The sequence below is a fragment of the Giraffa tippelskirchi genome, chromosome X, assembly GCF_054371585.1.
Source record: "Giraffa tippelskirchi isolate mGirTip1 chromosome X, T2T-mGirTip1v1.2.pri, whole genome shotgun sequence".
NCBI classification, from domain to species: domain Eukaryota; kingdom Metazoa; phylum Chordata; class Mammalia; order Artiodactyla; family Giraffidae; genus Giraffa; species Giraffa tippelskirchi.
The window spans coordinates 21,450,851-21,475,708 of record NC_137289.1 but is presented as its reverse complement, the minus strand read 5'-3'; the positions used below and the strand labels follow the sequence as shown (position 1 = coordinate 21,475,708).

At 46.6% G+C, this 24,858-nt stretch overlaps 1 long non-coding RNA gene across 1 annotated transcript in view; it reads right to left on the bottom strand.

The window, feature by feature from the left end:
• LOC145536975 (uncharacterized) overlaps positions 1 to 24,858 on the bottom strand; it is a 411,144-nt gene that overhangs the window by 100,161 nt on the left and 286,125 nt on the right. The window contains exons 125-135 of the long non-coding RNA XR_014076109.1: positions 24,154 to 24,464; positions 21,844 to 22,154; positions 19,534 to 19,844; positions 17,225 to 17,535; positions 14,915 to 15,225; positions 12,606 to 12,916; positions 10,299 to 10,609; positions 7,989 to 8,299; positions 5,680 to 5,990; positions 3,370 to 3,680; positions 1,060 to 1,370 (exon numbers count right to left, since the gene is read on the bottom strand). This is a non-coding gene — a long non-coding RNA (uncharacterized LOC145536975). The remainder of the gene's footprint in view (positions 1 to 1,059; positions 1,371 to 3,369; positions 3,681 to 5,679; positions 5,991 to 7,988; positions 8,300 to 10,298; positions 10,610 to 12,605; positions 12,917 to 14,914; positions 15,226 to 17,224; positions 17,536 to 19,533; positions 19,845 to 21,843; positions 22,155 to 24,153; positions 24,465 to 24,858) is intronic.

Genomic DNA, 24,858 nt, shown 5'->3' with positions numbered 1-24,858 from the left:
TCCCCTTCTCTTCCCACTTTCAGTCTTTCCCGCTATCAAGGTCTTGTCAAGTGAGTCAGTTCTTCGTATCAGACGACCAAAATATAGGAGTTTCAGCTTCAGCATCAGTCCCTCCAATGTATATTCGGGGTAGATTTCCTTTAGGATGGACTGGTTGGATCTCTGTGCAGTCCAAGGGACTCTCAAGAGTCTCCTGCCACACCACAGCTCAAAAGCATCAATGCTTTGATGCTCACCTGTCCTTATATTCCAACTCTCACATCCATGCATGCCTGCCAGAAAAACCATTGCTTTGACCAGACGGACCTTTGTTGGCAAAGAAATGTCTCTGTTTTTTAATATGCTGTCTAGGTTGCTCATAGCTTTACTTCCAAGGAGCAAGCGTCTTTTAATTTCATGGCTGCAGTCACCATCTGCAGTGATTTTGGAGTCCCCCCAAATAAAGTAAAGTACAGCAGTTTGCTTTCCATCTTAAAGCACAGGAAGGAAATAATGCTATCCTCCCTGGCAGGCTGCAGTCCATAGCGTCGCACAGAGTCTGACATGACTCAAGAGACTTAGCACACACCAACCCCAAAGCCAGGTCTTTGCCCCGCTCCCCTGCAAGAACTGAGATAACATCAGCGTCAGGTCAGGACAAAGGTATTGACCCTGGGCTTTAGAGTGAACCTGCAAAGACACAGAAGTTCGCGGCTGGTGGGTGGGTTCAGACAATGTAGGCCTTCCACTACATTTGTGATTTTCATCCACTTGAGCATCTGCAGGCTCCTAGAAAATATTCTGACTCAAACCAGCAAGTCAGTGTATTCCCATTCCTTCCATACAGGTCCTTCTTGCTCCAAGCCATGGTACTTTATTTAGACTTTTGGTCACCCTCAACTTCGTCAATGGCATCACCTATTTAAGGTACTTGGCATTAGGCCAGTCCATTGCACTCTGTCACTCCTGTCACAATGGGCCCAGGCCCTACAAAGGGCAGATTCACAAGACAAGTGCCCCCATTTTCAGTGCTTGGCTCTAAGGCCCACCACAATGTTAGGAAACTGAGGCCCCGCTTACCTCCTTCCTGTGACTGGACTTCCTGGCAGCAGCTGGAGGGCTCCGTGGTCCTGGGCCCTCACTGATCAGACACTAAGCCTAGAACCTGACTGTCCACCGATCCTGCCAGATCACACAGAAAAGGTTGAGGGCCAGGCTTGAGTTCAGGTTCTGTTGTTCCTAAGTTGATCTGACCGGCCTCCACTGCTAGGCCTCGCAAGGAAGAGCAGCTCACAGCTTTGGCCTGATCAAACTGTTTCCGCACGATGGCAGTGCTGTCCCAGAAGAGAGACATCTTGTTTCAACCATTCTTCTGCCTCTGCCCTTTGAACCTGAAAAAGACACCATAAACAGACAGACACCAGGAAATATGGCTGACTTGTATTTGACTCAATTCAGAGAAACCTGGTTATATTTCTACATTTTCTTTTTGGTTTCCATTGGACAAAGGTACCCAACTTTATCACTCATCTTCTGTTTTCCAGATTTCAATTTTTACTTGATCCCTTCTTTTTTTTTTTTTTATCTCCAGCATTTTTTCAAACTATCAAACTGTTTGGAGGCATCAAGTGGCAAACCTCTGGCATCCATGCGTAAGACACAAAAGAAATTGACTATACCTAAGGACTTGCCAAACCTAGGCAACAGGCCACATGTTTATTATCTTGTCTCACTCAGATGGTAAAGCATCCGCCTGCAATGCAAGAGACCCAGGTTTGATCCACGGGTCAGGAAGATTCCCTGGAAAAGGTCCTGGCTATGCACTCCAGTATTCTGGCCTGGAGAATTCAATGGACAAGAGGAGCCTGGTGGGTCTAAAGAGTCCGTGGGGTCCAAAGAGTCAGGCACAACTGAGGGAATAACACACACACTTCCCAAATTTGCTGGAGTCTTCATATTCTAGGCTTTGTGTGTTGAGTTGAAGAAGCCATTTGGTGAAGCTCTAGGATGACCCAGATACTTCTCATGACTGAATGCAGACAATGCCCTACTTGTAATCATACACTCTTACATGGCTATCAATTCCAATCAGATGGCACACGTGACTTTGTCTCATACTATCATCATATATAATTGGAAAAAAACAAGTATTTTCCATCTCATAAATGGCCTTAGCTAGAGGTCAGTTCAGTAGCTCAGTCGTGTCCAACTCTTTGCAACCCCACGGACTGCAGCACGCCAGGCTTTCCTTTCCATCACCAACTCCCAGAGCTTGCTCCAACTCATGTCCATGGAGTCAGTGATGCCATCCACCCATCTCATCCTCTGTCATCCCCTTCTCTTCCCACTTTCAGTCTTTCCCGCTATCAAGGTCTTGTCAAGTGAGTCAGTTCTTCGTATCAGACGACCAAAATATAGGAGTTTCAGCTTCAGCATCAGTCCCTCCAATGTATATTCGGGGTAGATTTCCTTTAGGATGGACTGGTTGGATCTCTGTGCAGTCCAAGGGACTCTCAAGAGTCTCCTGCCACACCACAGCTCAAAAGCATCAATGCTTTGATGCTCACCTGTCCTTATATTCCAACTCTCACATCCATGCATGCCTGCCAGAAAAACCATTGCTTTGACCAGACGGACCTTTGTTGGCAAAGAAATGTCTCTGTTTTTTAATATGCTGTCTAGGTTGCTCATAGCTTTACTTCCAAGGAGCAAGCGTCTTTTAATTTCATGGCTGCAGTCACCATCTGCAGTGATTTTGGAGTCCCCCAAAATAAAGTAAAGTACAGCAGTTTGCTTTCCATCTTAAAGCACAGGAAGGAAATAATGCTATCCTCCCTGGCAGGCTGCAGTCCATAGCGTCGCACAGAGTCTGACATGACTCAAGAGACTTAGCACACACCAACCCCAAAGCCAGGTCTTTGCCCCGCTCCCCTGCAAGAACTGAGATAACATCAGCGTCAGGTCAGGACAAAGGTATTGACCCTGGGCTTTAGAGTGAACCTGCAAAGACACAGAAGTTCGCGGCTGGTGGGTGGGTTCAGACAATGTAGGCCTTCCACTACATTTGTGATTTTCATCCACTTGAGCATCTGCAGGCTCCTAGAAAATATTCTGACTCAAACCAGCAAGTCAGTGTATTCCCATTCCTTCCATACAGGTCCTTCTTGCTCCAAGCCATGGTACTTTATTTAGACTTTTGGTCACCCTCAACTTCGTCAATGGCATCACCTATTTAAGGTACTTGGCATTAGGCCAGTCCATTGCACTCTGTCACTCCTGTCACAATGGGCCCAGGCCCTACAAAGGGCAGATTCACAAGACAAGTGCCCCCATTTTCAGTGCTTGGCTCTAAGGCCCACCACAATGTTAGGAAACTGAGGCCCCGCTTACCTCCTTCCTGTGACTGGACTTCCTGGCAGCAGCTGGAGGGCTCCGTGGTCCTGGGCCCTCACTGATCAGACACTAAGCCTAGAACCTGACTGTCCACCGATCCTGCCAGATCACACAGAAAAGGTTGAGGGCCAGGCTTGAGTTCAGGTTCTGTTGTTCCTAAGTTGATCTGACCGGCCTCCACTGCTAGGCCTCGCAAGGAAGAGCAGCTCACAGCTTTGGCCTGATCAAACTGTTTCCGCACGATGGCAGTGCTGTCCCAGAAGAGAGACATCTTGTTTCAACCATTCTTCTGCCTCTGCCCTTTGAACCTGAAAAAGACACCATAAACAGACAGACACCAGGAAATATGGCTGACTTGTATTTGACTCAATTCAGAGAAACCTGGTTATATTTCTACATTTTCTTTTTGGTTTCCATTGGACAAAGGTACCCAACTTTATCACTCATCTTCTGTTTTCCAGATTTCAATTTTTACTTGATCCCTTCTTTTTTTTTTTTTTATCTCCAGCATTTTTTCAAACTATCAAACTGTTTGGAGGCATCAAGTGGCAAACCTCTGGCATCCATGCGTAAGACACAAAAGAAATTGACTATACCTAAGGACTTGCCAAACCTAGGCAACAGGCCACATGTTTATTATCTTGTCTCACTCAGATGGTAAAGCATCCGCCTGCAATGCAAGAGACCCAGGTTTGATCCACGGGTCAGGAAGATTCCCTGGAAAAGGTCCTGGCTATGCACTCCAGTATTCTGGCCTGGAGAATTCAATGGACAAGAGGAGCCTGGTGGGTCTAAAGAGTCCGTGGGGTCCAAAGAGTCAGGCACAACTGAGGGAATAACACACACACTTCCCAAATTTGCTGGAGTCTTCATATTCTAGGCTTTGTGTGTTGAGTTGAAGAAGCCATTTGGTGAAGCTCTAGGATGACCCAGATACTTCTCATGACTGAATGCAGACAATGCCCTACTTGTAATCATACACTCTTACATGGCTATCAATTCCAATCAGATGGCACACGTGACTTTGTCTCATACTATCATCATATATAATTGGAAAAAAACAAGTATTTTCCATCTCATAAATGGCCTTAGCTAGAGGTCAGTTCAGTAGCTCAGTCGTGTCCAACTCTTTGCAACCCCACGGACTGCAGCACGCCAGGCTTTCCTTTCCATCACCAACTCCCAGAGCTTGCTCCAACTCATGTCCATGGAGTCAGTGATGCCATCCACCCATCTCATCCTCTGTCATCCCCTTCTCTTCCCACTTTCAGTCTTTCCCGCTATCAAGGTCTTGTCAAGTGAGTCAGTTCTTCGTATCAGACGACCAAAATATAGGAGTTTCAGCTTCAGCATCAGTCCCTCCAATGTATATTCGGGGTAGATTTCCTTTAGGATGGACTGGTTGGATCTCTGTGCAGTCCAAGGGACTCTCAAGAGTCTCCTGCCACACCACAGCTCAAAAGCATCAATGCTTTGATGCTCACCTGTCCTTATATTCCAACTCTCACATCCATGCATGCCTGCCAGAAAAACCATTGCTTTGACCAGACGGACCTTTGTTGGCAAAGAAATGTCTCTGTTTTTTAATATGCTGTCTAGGTTGCTCATAGCTTTACTTCCAAGGAGCAAGCGTCTTTTAATTCCATGGCTGCAGTCACCATCTGCAGTGATTTTGGAGTCCCCCAAAATAAAGTAAAGTACAGCAGTTTGCTTTCCATCTTAAAGCACAGGAAGGAAATAATGCTATCCTCCCTGGCAGGCTGCAGTCCATAGCGTCGCACAGAGTCTGACATGACTCAAGAGACTTAGCACACACCAACCCCAAAGCCAGGTCTTTGCCCCGCTCCCCTGCAAGAACTGAGATAACATCAGCGTCAGGTCAGGACAAAGGTATTGACCCTGGGCTTTAGAGTGAACCTGCAAAGACACAGAAGTTCGCGGCTGGTGGGTGGGTTCAGACAATGTAGGCCTTCCACTACATTTGTGATTTTCATCCACTTGAGCATCTGCAGGCTCCTAGAAAATATTCTGACTCAAACCAGCAAGTCAGTGTATTCCCATTCCTTCCATACAGGTCCTTCTTGCTCCAAGCCATGGTACTTTATTTAGACTTTTGGTCACCCTCAACTTCGTCAATGGCATCACCTATTTAAGGTACTTGGCATTAGGCCAGTCCATTGCACTCTGTCACTCCTGTCACAATGGGCCCAGGCCCTACAAAGGGCAGATTCACAAGACAAGTGCCCCCATTTTCAGTGCTTGGCTCTAAGGCCCACCACAATGTTAGGAAACTGAGGCCCCGCTTACCTCCTTCCTGTGACTGGACTTCCTGGCAGCAGCTGGAGGGCTCCGTGGTCCTGGGCCCTCACTGATCAGACACTAAGCCTAGAACCTGACTGTCCACCGATCCTGCCAGATCACACAGAAAAGGTTGAGGGCCAGGCTTGAGTTCAGGTTCTGTTGTTCCTAAGTTGATCTGACCGGCCTCCACTGCTAGGCCTCGCAAGGAAGAGCAGCTCACAGCTTTGGCCTGATCAAACTGTTTCCGCACGATGGCAGTGCTGTCCCAGAAGAGAGACATCTTGTTTCAACCATTCTTCTGCCTCTGCCCTTTGAACCTGAAAAAGACACCATAAACAGACAGACACCAGGAAATATGGCTGACTTGTATTTGACTCAATTCAGAGAAACCTGGTTATATTTCTACATTTTCTTTTTGGTTTCCATTGGACAAAGGTACCCAACTTTATCACTCATCTTCTGTTTTCCAGATTTCAATTTTTACTTGATCCCTTCTTTTTTTTTTTTTATCTCCAGCATTTTTTCAAACTATCAAACTGTTTGGAGGCATCAAGTGGCAAACCTCTGGCATCCATGCGTAAGACACAAAAGAAATTGACTATACCTAAGGACTTGCCAAACCTAGGCAACAGGCCACATGTTTATTATCTTGTCTCACTCAGATGGTAAAGCATCCGCCTGCAATGCAAGAGACCCAGGTTTGATCCACGGGTCAGGAAGATTCCCTGGAAAAGGTCCTGGCTATGCACTCCAGTATTCTGGCCTGGAGAATTCAATGGACAAGAGGAGCCTGGTGGGTCTAAAGAGTCCGTGGGGTCCAAAGAGTCAGGCACAAGTGAGGGAATAACACACACACTTCCCAAATTTGCTGGAGTCTTCATATTCTAGGCTTTGTGTGTTGAGTTGAAGAAGCCATTTGGTGAAGCTCTAGGATGACCCAGATACTTCTCATGACTGAATGCAGACAATGCCCTACTTGTAATCATACACTCTTACATGGCTATCAATTCCAATCAGATGGCACACGTGACTTTGTCTCATACTATCATCATATATAATTGGAAAAAAACAAGTATTTTCCATCTCATAAATGGCCTTAGCTAGAGGTCAGTTCAGTAGCTCAGTCGTGTCCAACTCTTTGCAACCCCACGGACTGCAGCACGCCAGGCTTTCCTTTCCATCACCAACTCCCAGAGCTTGCTCCAACTCATGTCCATGGAGTCAGTGATGCCATCCACCCATCTCATCCTCTGTCATCCCCTTCTCTTCCCACTTTCAGTCTTTCCCGCTATCAAGGTCTTGTCAAGTGAGTCAGTTCTTCGTATCAGACGACCAAAATATAGGAGTTTCAGCTTCAGCATCAGTCCCTCCAATGTATATTCGGGGTAGATTTCCTTTAGGATGGACTGGTTGGATCTCTGTGCAGTCCAAGGGACTCTCAAGAGTCTCCTGCCACACCACAGCTCAAAAGCATCAATGCTTTGATGCTCACCTGTCCTTATATTCCAACTCTCACATCCATGCATGCCTGCCAGAAAAACCATTGCTTTGACCAGACGGACCTTTGTTGGCAAAGAAATGTCTCTGTTTTTTAATATGCTGTCTAGGTTGCTCATAGCTTTACTTCCAAGGAGCAAGCGTCTTTTAATTTCATGGCTGCAGTCACCATCTGCAGTGATTTTGGAGTCCCCCAAAATAAAGTAAAGTACAGCAGTTTGCTTTCCATCTTAAAGCACAGGAAGGAAATAATGCTATCCTCCCTGGCAGGCTGCAGTCCATAGCGTCGCACAGAGTCTGACATGACTCAAGAGACTTAGCACACACCAACCCCAAAGCCAGGTCTTTGCCCCGCTCCCCTGCAAGAACTGAGATAACATCAGCGTCAGGTCAGGACAAAGGTATTGACCCTGGGCTTTAGAGTGAACCTGCAAAGACACAGAAGTTCGCAGCTGGTGGGTGGGTTCAGACAATGTAGGCCTTCCACTACATTTGTGATTTTCATCCACTTGAGCATCTGCAGGCTCCTAGAAAATATTCTGACTCAAACCAGCAAGTCAGTGTATTCCCATTCCTTCCATACAGGTCCTTCTCGCTCCAAGCCATGGTACTTTATTTAGACTTTTGGTCACCCTCAACTTCGTCAATGGCATCACCTATTTAAGGTACTTGGCATTAGGCCAGTCCATTGCACTCTGTCACTCCTGTCACAATGGGCCCAGGCCCTACAAAGGGCAGATTCACAAGACAAGTGCCCCCATTTTCAGTGCTTGGCTCTAAGGCCCACCACAATGTTAGGAAACTGAGGCCCCGCTTACCTCCTTCCTGTGACTGGACTTCCTGGCAGCAGCTGGAGGGCTCCGTGGTCCTGGGCCCTCACTGATCAGACACTAAGCCTAGAACCTGACTGTCCACCGATCCTGCCAGATCACACAGAAAAGGTTGAGGGCCAGGCTTGAGTTCAGGTTCTGTTGTTCCTAAGTTGATCTGACCGGCCTCCACTGCTAGGCCTCGCAAGGAAGAGCAGCTCACAGCTTTGGCCTGATCAAACTGTTTCCGCACGATGGCAGTGCTGTCCCAGAAGAGAGACATCTTGTTTCAACCATTCTTCTGCCTCTGCCCTTTGAACCTGAAAAAGACACCATAAACAGACAGACACCAGGAAATATGGCTGACTTGTATTTGACTCAATTCAGAGAAACCTGGTTATATTTCTACATTTTCTTTTTGGTTTCCATTGGACAAAGGTACCCAACTTTATCACTCATCTTCTGTTTTCCAGATTTCAATTTTTACTTGATCCCTTCTTTTTTTTTTTTTTATCTCCAGCATTTTTTCAAACTATCAAACTGTTTGGAGGCATCAAGTGGCAAACCTCTGGCATCCATGCGTAAGACACAAAAGAAATTGACTATACCTAAGGACTTGCCAAACCTAGGCAACAGGCCACATGTTTATTATCTTGTCTCACTCAGATGGTAAAGCATCCGCCTGCAATGCAAGAGACCCAGGTTTGATCCACGGGTCAGGAAGATTCCCTGGAAAAGGTCCTGGCTATGCACTCCAGTATTCTGGCCTGGAGAATTCAATGGACAAGAGGAGCCTGGTGGGTCTAAAGAGTCCGTGGGGTCCAAAGAGTCAGGCACAACTGAGGGAATAACACACACACTTCCCAAATTTGCTGGAGTCTTCATATTCTAGGCTTTGTGTGTTGAGTTGAAGAAGCCATTTGGTGAAGCTCTAGGATGACCCAGATACTTCTCATGACTGAATGCAGACAATGCCCTACTTGTAATCATACACTCTTACATGGCTATCAATTCCAATCAGATGGCACACGTGACTTTGTCTCATACTATCATCATATATAATTGGAAAAAAACAAGTATTTTCCATCTCATAAATGGCCTTAGCTAGAGGTCAGTTCAGTAGCTCAGTCGTGTCCAACTCTTTGCAACCCCACGGACTGCAGCACGCCAGGCTTTCCTTTCCATCACCAACTCCCAGAGCTTGCTCCAACTCATGTCCATGGAGTCAGTGATGCCATCCACCCATCTCATCCTCTGTCATCCCCTTCTCTTCCCACTTTCAGTCTTTCCCGCTATCAAGGTCTTGTCAAGTGAGTCAGTTCTTCGTATCAGACGACCAAAATATAGGAGTTTCAGCTTCAGCATCAGTCCCTCCAATGTATATTTGGGGTAGATTTCCTTTAGGATGGACTGGTTGGATCTCTGTGCAGTCCAAGGGACTCTCAAGAGTCTCCTGCCACACCACAGCTCAAAAGCATCAATGCTTTGATGCTCACCTGTCCTTATATTCCAACTCTCACATCCATGCATGCCTGCCAGAAAAACCATTGCTTTGACCAGACGGACCTTTGTTGGCAAAGAAATGTCTCTGTTTTTTAATATGCTGTCTAGGTTGCTCATAGCTTTACTTCCAAGGAGCAAGCGTCTTTTAATTCCATGGCTGCAGTCACCATCTGCAGTGATTTTGGAGTCCCCCAAAATAAAGTAAAGTACAGCAGTTTGCTTTCCATCTTAAAGCACAGGAAGGAAATAATGCTATCCTCCCTGGCAGGCTGCAGTCCATAGCGTCGCACAGAGTCTGACATGACTCAAGAGACTTAGCACACACCAACCCCAAAGCCAGGTCTTTGCCCCGCTCCCCTGCAAGAACTGAGATAACATCAGCGTCAGGTCAGGACAAAGGTATTGACCCTGGGCTTTAGAGTGAACCTGCAAAGACACAGAAGTTCGCGGCTGGTGGGTGGGTTCAGACAATGTAGGCCTTCCACTACATTTGTGATTTTCATCCACTTGAGCATCTGCAGGCTCCTAGAAAATATTCTGACTCAAACCAGCAAGTCAGTGTATTCCCATTCCTTCCATACAGGTCCTTCTTGCTCCAAGCCATGGTACTTTATTTAGACTTTTGGTCACCCTCAACTTCGTCAATGGCATCACCTATTTAAGGTACTTGGCATTAGGCCAGTCCATTGCACTCTGTCACTCCTGTCACAATGGGCCCAGGCCCTACAAAGGGCAGATTCACAAGACAAGTGCCCCCATTTTCAGTGCTTGGCTCTAAGGCCCACCACAATGTTAGGAAACTGAGGCCCCGCTTACCTCCTTCCTGTGACTGGACTTCCTGGCAGCAGCTGGAGGGCTCCGTGGTCCTGGGCCCTCACTGATCAGACACTAAGCCTAGAACCTGACTGTCCACCGATCCTGCCAGATCACACAGAAAAGGTTGAGGGCCAGGCTTGAGTTCAGGTTCTGTTGTTCCTAAGTTGATCTGACCGGCCTCCACTGCTAGGCCTCGCAAGGAAGAGCAGCTCACAGCTTTGGCCTGATCAAACTGTTTCCGCACGATGGCAGTGCTGTCCCAGAAGAGAGACATCTTGTTTCAACCATTCTTCTGCCTCTGCCCTTTGAACCTGAAAAAGACACCATAAACAGACAGACACCAGGAAATATGGCTGACTTGTATTTGACTCAATTCAGAGAAACCTGGTTATATTTCTACATTTTCTTTTTGGTTTCCATTGGACAAAGGTACCCAACTTTATCACTCATCTTCTGTTTTCCAGATTTCAATTTTTACTTGATCCCTTCTTTTTTTTTTTTTATCTCCAGCATTTTTTCAAACTATCAAACTGTTTGGAGGCATCAAGTGGCAAACCTCTGGCATCCATGCGTAAGACACAAAAGAAATTGACTATACCTAAGGACTTGCCAAACCTAGGCAACAGGCCACATGTTTATTATCTTGTCTCACTCAGATGGTAAAGCATCCGCCTGCAATGCAAGAGACCCAGGTTTGATCCACGGGTCAGGAAGATTCCCTGGAAAAGGTCCTGGCTATGCACTCCAGTATTCTGGCCTGGAGAATTCAATGGACAAGAGGAGCCTGGTGGGTCTAAAGAGTCCGTGGGGTCCAAAGAGTCAGGCACAAGTGAGGGAATAACACACACACTTCCCAAATTTGCTGGAGTCTTCATATTCTAGGCTTTGTGTGTTGAGTTGAAGAAGCCATTTGGTGAAGCTCTAGGATGACCCAGATACTTCTCATGACTGAATGCAGACAATGCCCTACTTGTAATCATACACTCTTACATGGCTATCAATTCCAATCAGATGGCACAGGTGACTTTGTCTCATACTATCATCATATATAATTGGAAAAAAACAAGTATTTTCCATCTCATAAATGGCCTTAGCTAGAGGTCAGTTCAGTAGCTCAGTCGTGTCCAACTCTTTGCAACCCCACGGACTGCAGCACGCCAGGCTTTCCTTTCCATCACCAACTCCCAGAGCTTGCTCCAACTCATGTCCATGGAGTCAGTGATGCCATCCACCCATCTCATCCTCTGTCATCCCCTTCTCTTCCCACTTTCAGTCTTTCCCGCTATCAAGGTCTTGTCAAGTGAGTCAGTTCTTCGTATCAGACGACCAAAATATAGGAGTTTCAGCTTCAGCATCAGTCCCTCCAATGTATATTCGGGGTAGATTTCCTTTAGGATGGACTGGTTGGATCTCTGTGCAGTCCAAGGGACTCTCAAGAGTCTCCTGCCACACCACAGCTCAAAAGCATCAATGCTTTGATGCTCACCTGTCCTTATATTCCAACTCTCACATCCATGCATGCCTGCCAGAAAAACCATTGCTTTGACCAGACGGACCTTTGTTGGCAAAGAAATGTCTCTGTTTTTTAATATGCTGTCTAGGTTGCTCATAGCTTTACTTCCAAGGAGCAAGCGTCTTTTAATTTCATGGCTGCAGTCACCATCTGCAGTGATTTTGGAGTCCCCCAAAATAAAGTAAAGTACAGCAGTTTGCTTTCCATCTTAAAGCACAGGAAGGAAATAATGCTATCCTCCCTGGCAGGCTGCAGTCCATAGCGTCGCAGAGTCTGACATGACTCAAGAGACTTAGCACACACCAACCCCAAAGCCAGGTCTTTGCCCCGCTCCCCTGCAAGAACTGAGATAACATCAGCGTCAGGTCAGGACAAAGGTATTGACCCTGGGCTTTAGAGTGAACCTGCAAAGACACAGAAGTTCGCAGCTGGTGGGTGGGTTCAGACAATGTAGGCCTTCCACTACATTTGTGATTTTCATCCACTTGAGCATCTGCAGGCTCCTAGAAAATATTCTGACTCAAACCAGCAAGTCAGTGTATTCCCATTCCTTCCATACAGGTCCTTCTCGCTCCAAGCCATGGTACTTTATTTAGACTTTTGGTCACCCTCAACTTCGTCAATGGCATCACCTATTTAAGGTACTTGGCATTAGGCCAGTCCATTGCACTCTGTCACTCCTGTCACAATGGGCCCAGGCCCTACAAAGGGCAGATTCACAAGACAAGTGCCCCCATTTTCAGTGCTTGGCTCTAAGGCCCACCACAATGTTAGGAAACTGAGGCCCCGCTTACCTCCTTCCTGTGACTGGACTTCCTGGCAGCAGCTGGAGGGCTCCGTGGTCCTGGGCCCTCACTGATCAGACACTAAGCCTAGAACCTGACTGTCCACCGATCCTGCCAGATCACACAGAAAAGGTTGAGGGCCAGGCTTGAGTTCAGGTTCTGTTGTTCCTAAGTTGATCTGACCGGCCTCCACTGCTAGGCCTCGCAAGGAAGAGCAGCTCACAGCTTTGGCCTGATCAAACTGTTTCCGCACGATGGCAGTGCTGTCCCAGAAGAGAGACATCTTGTTTCAACCATTCTTCTGCCTCTGCCCTTTGAACCTGAAAAAGACACCATAAACAGACAGACACCAGGAAATATGGCTGACTTGTATTTGACTCAATTCAGAGAAACCTGGTTATATTTCTACATTTTCTTTTTGGTTTCCATTGGACAAAGGTACCCAACTTTATCACTCATCTTCTGTTTTCCAGATTTCAATTTTTACTTGATCCCTTCTTTTTTTTTTTTTATCTCCAGCATTTTTTCAAACTATCAAACTGTTTGGAGGCATCAAGTGGCAAACCTCTGGCATCCATGCGTAAGACACAAAAGAAATTGACTATACCTAAGGACTTGCCAAACCTAGGCAACAGGCCACATGTTTATTATCTTGTCTCACTCAGATGGTAAAGCATCCGCCTGCAATGCAAGAGACCCAGGTTTGATCCACGGGTCAGGAAGATTCCCTGGAAAAGGTCCTGGCTATGCACTCCAGTATTCTGGCCTGGAGAATTCAATGGACAAGAGGAGCCTGGTGGGTCTAAAGAGTCCGTGGGGTCCAAAGAGTCAGGCACAACTGAGGGAATAACACACACACTTCCCAAATTTGCTGGAGTCTTCATATTCTAGGCTTTGTGTGTTGAGTTGAAGAAGCCATTTGGTGAAGCTCTAGGATGACCCAGATACTTCTCATGACTGAATGCAGACAATGCCCTACTTGTAATCATACACTCTTACATGGCTATCAATTCCAATCAGATGGCACACGTGACTTTGTCTCATACTATCATCATATATAATTGGAAAAAAACAAGTATTTTCCATCTCATAAATGGCCTTAGCTAGAGGTCAGTTCAGTAGCTCAGTCGTGTCCAACTCTTTGCAACCCCACGGACTGCAGCACGCCAGGCTTTCCTTTCCATCACCAACTCCCAGAGCTTGCTCCAACTCATGTCCATGGAGTCAGTGATGCCATCCACCCATCTCATCCTCTGTCATCCCCTTCTCTTCCCACTTTCAGTCTTTCCCGCTATCAAGGTCTTGTCAAGTGAGTCAGTTCTTCGTATCAGACGACCAAAATATAGGAGTTTCAGCTTCAGCATGAGTCCCTCCAATGTATATTCGGGGTAGATTTCCTTTAGGATGGACTGGTTGGATCTCTGTGCAGTCCAAGGGACTCTCAAGAGTCTCCTGCCACACCACAGCTCAAAAGCATCAATGCTTTGATGCTCACCTGTCCTTATATTCCAACTCTCACATCCATGCATGCCTGCCAGAAAAACCATTGCTTTGACCAGACGGACCTTTGTTGGCAAAGAAATGTCTCTGTTTTTTAATATGCTGTCTAGGTTGCTCATAGCTTTACTTCCAAGGAGCAAGCGTCTTTTAATTCCATGGCTGCAGTCACCATCTGCAGTGATTTTGGAGTCCCCCCAAATAAAGTAAAGTACAGCAGTTTGCTTTCCATCTTAAAGCACAGGAAGGAAATAATGCTATCCTCCCTGGCAGGCTGCAGTCCATAGCGTCGCACAGAGTCTGACATGACTCAAGAGACTTAGCACACACCAACCCCAAAGCCAGGTCTTTGCCCCGCTCCCCTGCAAGAACTGAGATAACATCAGCGTCAGGTCAGGACAAAGGTATTGACCCTGGGCTTTAGAGTGAACCTGCAAAGACACAGAAGTTCGCGGCTGGTGGGTGGGTTCAGACAATGTAGGCCTTCCACTACATTTGTGATTTTCATCCACTTGAGCATCTGCAGGCTCCTAGAAAATATTCTGACTCAAACCAGCAAGTCAGTGTATTCCCATTCCTTCCATACAGGTCCTTCTTGCTCCAAGCCATGGTACTTTATTTAGACTTTTGGTCACCCTCAACTTCGTCAATGGCATCACCTATTTAAGGTACTTGGCATTAGGCCAGTCCATTGCACTCTGTCACTCCTGTCACAATGGGCCCAGGCCCTACAAAGGGCAGATTCACAAGACAAGTGCCCCCATTTTCAGTGCTTGGCTCTAAGGCCCACCACAATGTTAGGAAACTGAGGCCCCGCTTACCTCCTTCCTGTGACTGGACTTCCTGGCAGCAGCTGGAGGGCTCCGTGGTCCTGGGCCCTCACTGATCAGACACTAAGCCTAGAACCTGACTGTCCACCGATCCTGCCAGATCACACAGAAAAGGTTGAGGGCCAGGCTTGAGTTCAGGTTCTGTTGTTCCTAAGTTGATCTGACCGGCCTCCACTGCTAGGCCTCGCAAGGAAGAGCAGCTCACAGCTTTGGCCTGATCAAACTGTTTCCGCACGATGGCAGTGCTGTCCCAGAAGAGAGACATCTTGTTTCAACCATTCTTCTGCCTCTGCCCTTTGAACCTGAAAAAGACACCATAAACAGACAGACACCAGGAAATATGGCTGACTTGTATTTGACTCAATTCAGAGAAACCTGGTTATATTTCTACATTTTCTTTTTGGTTTCCATTGGACAAAGGTACCCAACTTTATCACTCATCTTCTGTTTTCCAGATTTCAATTTTTACTTGATCCCTTCTTTTTTTTTTTTTTATCTCCAGCATTTTTTCAAACTATCAAACTGTTTGGAGGCATCAAGTGGCAAACCTCTGGCATCCATGCGTAAGACACAAAAGAAATTGACTATACCTAAGGACTTGCCAAACCTAGGCAACAGGCCACATGTTTATTATCTTGTCTCACTCAGATGGTAAAGCATCCGCCTGCAATGCAAGAGACCCAGGTTTGATCCACGGGTCAGGAAGATTCCCTGGAAAAGGTCCTGGCTATGCACTCCAGTATTCTGGCCTGGAGAATTCAATGGACAAGAGGAGCCTGGTGGGTCTAAAGAGTCCGTGGGGTCCAAAGAGTCAGGCACAACTGAGGGAATAACACACACACTTCCCAAATTTGCTGGAGTCTTCATATTCTAGGCTTTGTGTGTTGAGTTGAAGAAGCCATTTGGTGAAGCTCTAGGATGACCCAGATACTTCTCATGACTGAATGCAGACAATGCCCTACTTGTAATCATACACTCTTACATGGCTATCAATTCCAATCAGATGGCACACGTGACTTTGTCTCATACTATCATCATATATAATTGGAAAAAAACAAGTATTTTCCATCTCATAAATGGCCTTAGCTAGAGGTCAGTTCAGTAGCTCAGTCGTGTCCAACTCTTTGCAACCCCACGGACTGCAGCACGCCAGGCTTTCCTTTCCATCACCAACTCCCAGAGCTTGCTCCAACTCATGTCCATGGAGTCAGTGATGCCATCCACCCATCTCATCCTCTGTCATCCCCTTCTCTTCCCACTTTCAGTCTTTCCCGCTATCAAGGTCTTGTCAAGTGAGTCAGTTCTTCGTATCAGACGACCAAAATATAGGAGTTTCAGCTTCAGCATCAGTCCCTCCAATGTATATTCGGGGTAGATTTCCTTTAGGATGGACTGGTTGGATCTCTGTGCAGTCCAAGGGACTCTCAAGAGTCTCCTGCCACACCACAGCTCAAAAGCATCAATGCTTTGATGCTCACCTGTCCTTATATTCCAACTCTCACATCCATGCATGCCTGCCAGAAAAACCATTGCTTTGACCAGACGGACCTTTGTTGGCAAAGAAATGTCTCTGTTTTTTAATATGCTGTCTAGGTTGCTCATAGCTTTACTTCCAAGGAGCAAGCGTCTTTTAATTTCATGGCTGCAGTCACCATCTGCAGTGATTTTGGAGTCCCCCAAAATAAAGTAAAGTACAGCAGTTTGCTTTCCATCTTAAAGCACAGGAAGGAAATAATGCTATCCTCCCTGGCAGGCTGCAGTCCATAGCGTCGCACAGAGTCTGACATGACTCAAGAGACTTAGCACACACCAACCCCAAAGCCAGGTCTTTGCCCCGCTCCCCTGCAAGAACTGAGATAACATCAGCGTCAGGTCAGGACAAAGGTATTGACCCTGGGCTTTAGAGTGAACCTGCAAAGACACAGAAGTTCGCAGCTGGTGGGTGGGTTCAGACAATGTAGGCCTTCCACTACATTTGTGATTTTCATCCACTTGAGCATCTGCAGGCTCCTAGAAAATATTCTGACTCAAACCAGCAAGTCAGTGTATTCCCATTCCTTCCATACAGGTCCTTCTCGCTCCAAGCCATGGTACTTTATTTAGACTTTTGGTCACCCTCAACTTCGTCAATGGCATCACCTATTTAAGGTACTTGGCATTAGGCCAGTCCATTGCACTCTGTCACTCCTGTCACAATGGGCCCAGGCCCTACAAAGGGCAGATTCACAAGACAAGTGCCCCCATTTTCAGTGCTTGGCTCTAAGGCCCACCACAATGTTAGGAAACTGAGGCCCCGCTTACCTCCTTCCTGTGACTGGACTTCCTGGCAGCAGCTGGAGGGCTCCGTGGTCCTGGGCCCTCACTGATCAGACACTAAGCCTAGAACCTGACTGTCCACCGATCCTGCCAGATCACACAGAAAAGGTTGAGGGCCAGGCTTGAGTTCAGGTTCTGTTGTTCCTAAGTTGATCTGACCGGCCTCCACTGCTAGGCCTCGCAAGGAAGAGCAGCTCACAGCTTTGGCCTGATCAAACTGTTTCCGCACGATGGCAGTGCTGTCCCAGAAGAGAGACATCTTGTTTCAACCATTCTTCTGCCTCTGCCCTTTGAACCTGAAAAAGACACCATAAACAGACAGACACCAGGAAATATGGCTGACTTGTATTTGACTCAATTCAGAGAAACCTGGTTATATTTCTACATTTTCTTTTTGGTTTCCATTGGACAAAGGTACCCAACTTTATCACTCATCTTCTGTTTTCCAGATTTCAATTTTTACTTGATCCCTTCTTTTTTTTTTTTTATCTCCAGCATTTTTTCAAACTATCAAACTGTTTGGAGGCATCAAGTGGCAAACCTCTGGCATCCATGCGTAAGACACAAAAGAAATTGACTATACCTAAGGACTTGCCAAACCTAGGCAACAGGCCACATGTTTATTATCTTGTCTCACTCAGATGGTAAAGCATCCGCCTGCAATGCAAGAGACCCAGGTTTGATCCACGGGTCAGGAAGATTCCCTGGAAAAGGTCCTGGCTATGCACTCCAGTATTCTGGCCTGGAGAATTCAATGGACAAGAGGAGCCTGGTGGGTCTAAAGAGTCCGTGGGGTCCAAAGAGTCAGGCACAACTGAGGGAATAACACACACACTTCCCAAATTTGCTGGAGTCTTCATATTCTAGGCTTTGTGTGTTGAGTTGAAGAAGCCATTTGGTGAAGCTCTAGGATGACCCAGATACTTCTCATGACTGAATGCAGACAATGCCCTACTTGTAATCATACACTCTTACATGGCTATCAATTCCAATCAGATGGCACACGTGACTTTGTCTCATACTATCATCATATATAATTGGAAAAAAACAAGTATTTTCCATCTCATAAATGGCCTTAGCTAGAGGTCAGTTCAGTAGCTCAGTCGTGTCCAACTCTTTGCAACCCCACGGACTGCAGCACGCCAGGCTTTCCTTTCCATCACCAACTCCCAGAGCTTGCTCCAACTCATGTCCATGGAGTCAGTGATGCCATCCACCCATCTCATCCTCTGTCATCCCCTTCTCTTCCCACTTTCAGTCTTTCCCGCTATCAAGGTCTTGTCAAGTGAGTCAGTTCTTCGTATCAGACGACCAAAATATAGGAGTTTCAGCTTCAGCATCAGTCCCTCCAATGTATATTCGGGGTAGATTTCCTTTAGGATGGACTGGTTGGATCTCTGTGCAGTCCAAGGGACTCTCAAGAGTCTCCTGCCACACCACAGCTCAAAAGCATCAATGCTTTGATGCTCACCTGTCCTTATATTCCAACTCTCACATCCATGCATGCCTGCCAGAAAAACCATTGCTTTGACCAGACGGACCTTTGTTGGCAAAGAAATGTCTCTGTTTTTTAATATGCTGTCTAGGTTGCTCATAGCTTTACTTCCAAGGAGCAAGCGTCTTTTAATTCCATGGCTGCAGTCACCATCTGCAGTGATTTTGGAGTCCCCCCAAATAAAGTAAAGTACAGCAGTTTGCTTTCCATCTTAAAGCACAGGAAGGAAATAATGCTATCCTCCCTGGCAGGCTGCAGTCCATAGCGTCGCACAGAGTCTGACATGACTCAAGAGACTTAGCACACACCAACCCCAAAGCCAGGTCTTTGCCCCGCTCCCCTGCAAGAACTGAGATAACATCAGCGTCAGGTCAGGACAAAGGTATTGACCCTGGGCTTTAGAGTGAACCTGCAAAGACACAGAAGTTCGCGGCTGGTGGGTGGGTTCAGACAATGTAGGCCTTCCACTACATTTGTGATTTTCATCCACTTGAGCATCTGCAGGCTCCTAGAAAATATTCTGACTCAAACCAGCAAGTCAGTGTATTCCCATTCCTTCCATACAGGTCCTTCTCGCTCCAAGCCATGGTACTTTATTTAGACTTTTGGTCACCCTCAACTTCGTCAATGGCATCACCTATTTAAGGTACTTGGCATTAGGCCAGTCCATTGCACTCTGTCACTCCTGTCACAATGGGCCCAGGCCCTACAAAGGGCAGATTCACAAGACAAGTGCCCCCATTTTCAGTGCTTGGCTCTAAGGCCCACCACAATGTTAGGAAACTGAGGCCCCGCTTACCTCCTTCCTGTGACTGGACTTCCTGGCAGCAGCTGGAGGGCTCCGTGGTCCTGGGCCCTCACTGATCAGACACTAAGCCTAGAACCTGACTGTCCACCGATCCTGCCAGATCACACAGAAAAGGTTGAGGGCCAGGCTTGAGTTCAGGTTCTGTTGTTCCTAAGTTGATCTGACCGGCCTCCACTGCTAGGCCTCGCAAGGAAGAGCAGCTCACAGCTTTGGCCTGATCAAACTGTTTCCGCACGATGGCAGTGCTGTCCCAGAAGAGAGACATCTTGTTTCAACCATTCTTCTGCCTCTGCCCTTTGAACCTGAAAAAGACACCATAAACAGACAGACACCAGGAAATATGGCTGACTTGTATTTGACTCAATTCAGAGAAACCTGGTTATATTTCTACATTTTCTTTTTGGTTTCCATTGGACAAAGGTACCCAACTTTATCACTCATCTTCTGTTTTCCAGATTTCAATTTTTACTTGATCCCTTCTTTTTTTTTTTTTTATCTCCAGCATTTTTTCAAACTATCAAACTGTTTGGAGGCATCAAGTGGCAAACCTCTGGCATCCATGCGTAAGACACAAAAGAAATTGACTATACCTAAGGACTTGCCAAACCTAGGCAACAGGCCACATGTTTATTATCTTGTCTCACTCAGATGGTAAAGCATCCGCCTGCAATGCAAGAGACCCAGGTTTGATCCACGGGTCAGGAAGATTCCCTGGAAAAGGTCCTGGCTATGCACTCCAGTATTCTGGCCTGGAGAATTCAATGGACAAGAGGAGCCTGGTGGGTCTAAAGAGTCCGTGGGGTCCAAAGAGTCAGGCACAACTGAGGGAATAACACACACACTTCCCAAATTTGCTGGAGTCTTCATATTCTAGGCTTTGTGTGTTGAGTTGAAGAAGCCATTTGGTGAAGCTCTAGGATGACCCAGATACTTCTCATGACTGAATGCAGACAATGCCCTACTTGTAATCATACACTCTTACATGGCTATCAATTCCAATCAGATGGCACACGTGACTTTGTCTCATACTATCATCATATATAATTGGAAAAAAACAAGTATTTTCCATCTCATAAATGGCCTTAGCTAGAGGTCAGTTCAGTAGCTCAGTCGTGTCCAACTCTTTGCAACCCCACGGACTGCAGCACGCCAGGCTTTCCTTTCCATCACCAACTCCCAGAGCTTGCTCCAACTCATGTCCGTGGAGTCAGTGATGCCATCCACCCATCTCATCCTCTGTCATCCCCTTCTCTTCCCACTTTCAGTCTTTCCCGCTATCAAGGTCTTGTCAAGTGAGTCAGTTCTTCGTATCAGACGACCAAAATATAGGAGTTTCAGCTTCAGCATCAGTCCCTCCAATGTATATTCGGGGTAGATTTCCTTTAGGATGGACTGGTTGGATCTCTGTGCAGTCCAAGGGACTCTCAAGAGTCTCCTGCCACACCACAGCTCAAAAGCATCAATGCTTTGATGCTCACCTGTCCTTATATTCCAACTCTCACATCCATGCATGCCTGCCAGAAAAACCATTGCTTTGACCAGACGGACCTTTGTTGGCAAAGAAATGTCTCTGTTTTTTAATATGCTGTCTAGGTTGCTCATAGCTTTACTTCCAAGGAGCAAGCGTCTTTTAATTTCATGGCTGCAGTCACCATCTGCAGTGATTTTGGAGTCCCCCAAAATAAAGTAAAGTACAGCAGTTTGCTTTCCATCTTAAAGCACAGGAAGGAAATAATGCTATCCTCCCTGGCAGGCTGCAGTCCATAGCGTCGCACAGAGTCTGACATGACTCAAGAGACTTAGCACACACCAACCCCAAAGCCAGGTCTTTGCCCCGCTCCCCTGCAAGAACTGAGATAACATCAGCGTCAGGTCAGGACAAAGGTATTGACCCTGGGCTTTAGAGTGAACCTGCAAAGACACAGAAGTTCGCGGCTGGTGGGTGGGTTCAGACAATGTAGGCCTTCCACTACATTTGTGATTTTCATCCACTTGAGCATCTGCAGGCTCCTAGAAAATATTCTGACTCAAACCAGCAAGTCAGTGTATTCCCATTCCTTCCATACAGGTCCTTCTTGCTCCAAGCCATGGTACTTTATTTAGACTTTTGGTCACCCTCAACTTCGTCAATGGCATCACCTATTTAAGGTACTTGGCATTAGGCCAGTCCATTGCACTCTGTCACTCCTGTCACAATGGGCCCAGGCCCTACAAAGGGCAGATTCACAAGACAAGTGCCCCCATTTTCAGTGCTTGGCTCTAAGGCCCACCACAATGTTAGGAAACTGAGGCCCCGCTTACCTCCTTCCTGTGACTGGACTTCCTGGCAGCAGCTGGAGGGCTCCGTGGTCCTGGGCCCTCACTGATCAGACACTAAGCCTAGAACCTGACTGTCCACCGATCCTGCCAGATCACACAGAAAAGGTTGAGGGCCAGGCTTGAGTTCAGGTTCTGTTGTTCCTAAGTTGATCTGACCGGCCTCCACTGCTAGGCCTCGCAAGGAAGAGCAGCTCACAGCTTTGGCCTGATCAAACTGTTTCCGCACGATGGCAGTGCTGTCCCAGAAGAGAGACATCTTGTTTCAACCATTCTTCTGCCTCTGCCCTTTGAACCTGAAAAAGACACCATAAACAGACAGACACCAGGAAATATGGCTGACTTGTATTTGACTCAATTCAGAGAAACCTGGTTATATTTCTACATTTTCTTTTTGGTTTCCATTGGACAAAGGTACCCAACTTTATCACTCATCTTCTGTTTTCCAGATTTCAATTTTTACTTGATCCCTTCTTTTTTTTTTTTTTATCTCCAGCATTTTTTCAAACTATCAAACTGTTTGGAGGCATCAAGTGGCAAACCTCTGGCATCCATGCGTAAGACACAAAAGAAATTGACTATACCTAAGGACTTGCCAAACCTAGGCAACAGGCCACATGTTTATTATCTTGTCTCACTCAGATGGTAAAGCATCCGCCTGCAATGCAAGAGACCCAGGTTTGATCCACGGGTCAGGAAGATTCCCTGGAAAAGGTCCTGGCTATGCACTCCAGTATTCTGGCCTGGAGAATTCAATGGACAAGAGGAGCCTGGTGGGTCTAAAGAGTCCGTGGGGTCCAAAGAGTCAGGCACAAGTGAGGGAATAACACACACACTTCCCAAATTTGCTGGAGTCTTCATATTCTAGGCTTTGTGTGTTGAGTTGAAGAAGCCATTTGGTGAAGCTCTAGGATGACCCAGATACTTCTCATGACTGAATGCAGACAATGCCCTACTTGTAATCATACACTCTTACATGGCTATCAATTCCAATCAGATGGCACAGGTGACTTTGTCTCATACTATCATCATATATAATTGGAAAAAAACAAGTATTTTCCATCTCATAAATGGCCTTAGCTAGAGGTCAGTTCAGTAGCTCAGTCGTGTCCAACTCTTTGCAACCCCACGGACTGCAGCACGCCAGGCTTTCCTTTCCATCACCAACTCCCAGAGCTTGCTCCAACTCATGTCCATGGAGTCAGTGATGCCATCCACCCATCTCATCCTCTGTCATCCCCTTCTCTTCCCACTTTCAGTCTTTCCCGCTATCAAGGTCTTGTCAAGTGAGTCAGTTCTTCGTATCAGACGACCAAAATATAGGAGTTTCAGCTTCAGCATCAGTCCCTCCAATGTATATTCGGGGTAGATTTCCTTTAGGATGGACTGGTTGGATCTCTGTGCAGTCCAAGGGACTCTCAAGAGTCTCCTGCCACACCACAGCTCAAAAGCATCAATGCTTTGATGCTCACCTGTCCTTATATTCCAACTCTCACATCCATGCATGCCTGCCAGAAAAACCATTGCTTTGACCAGACGGACCTTTGTTGGCAAAGAAATGTCTCTGTTTTTTAATATGCTGTCTAGGTTGCTCATAGCTTTACTTCCAAGGAGCAAGCGTCTTTTAATTTCATGGCTGCAGTCACCATCTGCAGTGATTTTGGAGTCCCCCAAAATAAAGTAAAGTACAGCAGTTTGCTTTCCATCTTAAAGCACAGGAAGGAAATAATGCTATCCTCCCTGGCAGGCTGCAGTCCATAGCGTCGCACAGAGTCTGACATGACTCAAGAGACTTAGCACACACCAACCCCAAAGCCAGGTCTTTGCCCCGCTCCCCTGCAAGAACTGAGATAACATCAGCGTCAGGTCAGGACAAAGGTATTGACCCTGGGCTTTAGAGTGAACCTGCAAAGACACAGAAGTTCGCGGCTGGTGGGTGGGTTCAGACAATGTAGGCCTTCCACTACATTTGTGATTTTCATCCACTTGAGCATCTGCAGGCTCCTAGAAAATATTCTGACTCAAACCAGCAAGTCAGTGTATTCCCATTCCTTCCATACAGGTCCTTCTCGCTCCAAGCCATGGTACTTTATTTAGACTTTTGGTCACCCTCAACTTCGTCAATGGCATCACCTATTTAAGGTACTTGGCATTAGGCCAGTCCATTGCACTCTGTCACTCCTGTCACAATGGGCCCAGGCCCTACAAAGGGCAGATTCACAAGACAAGTGCCCCCATTTTCAGTGCTTGGCTCTAAGGCCCACCACAATGTTAGGAAACTGAGGCCCCGCTTACCTCCTTCCTGTGACTGGACTTCCTGGCAGCAGCTGGAGGGCTCCGTGGTCCTGGGCCCTCACTGATCAGACACTAAGCCTAGAACCTGACTGTCCACCGATCCTGCCAGATCACACAGAAAAGGTTGAGGGCCAGGCTTGAGTTCAGGTTCTGTTGTTCCTAAGTTGATCTGACCGGCCTCCACTGCTAGGCCTCGCAAGGAAGAGCAGCTCACAGCTTTGGCCTGATCAAACTGTTTCCGCACGATGGCAGTGCTGTCCCAGAAGAGAGACATCTTGTTTCAACCATTCTTCTGCCTCTGCCCTTTGAACCTGAAAAAGACACCATAAACAGACAGACACCAGGAAATATGGCTGACTTGTATTTGACTCAATTCAGAGAAACCTGGTTATATTTCTACATTTTCTTTTTGGTTTCCATTGGACAAAGGTACCCAACTTTATCACTCATCTTCTGTTTTCCAGATTTCAATTTTTACTTGATCCCTTCTTTTTTTTTTTTTTATCTCCAGCATTTTTTCAAACTATCAAACTGTTTGGAGGCATCAAGTGGCAAACCTCTGGCATCCATGCGTAAGACACAAAAGAAATTGACTATACCTAAGGACTTGCCAAACCTAGGCAACAGGCCACATGTTTATTATCTTGTCTCACTCAGATGGTAAAGCATCCGCCTGCAATGCAAGAGACCCAGGTTTGATCCACG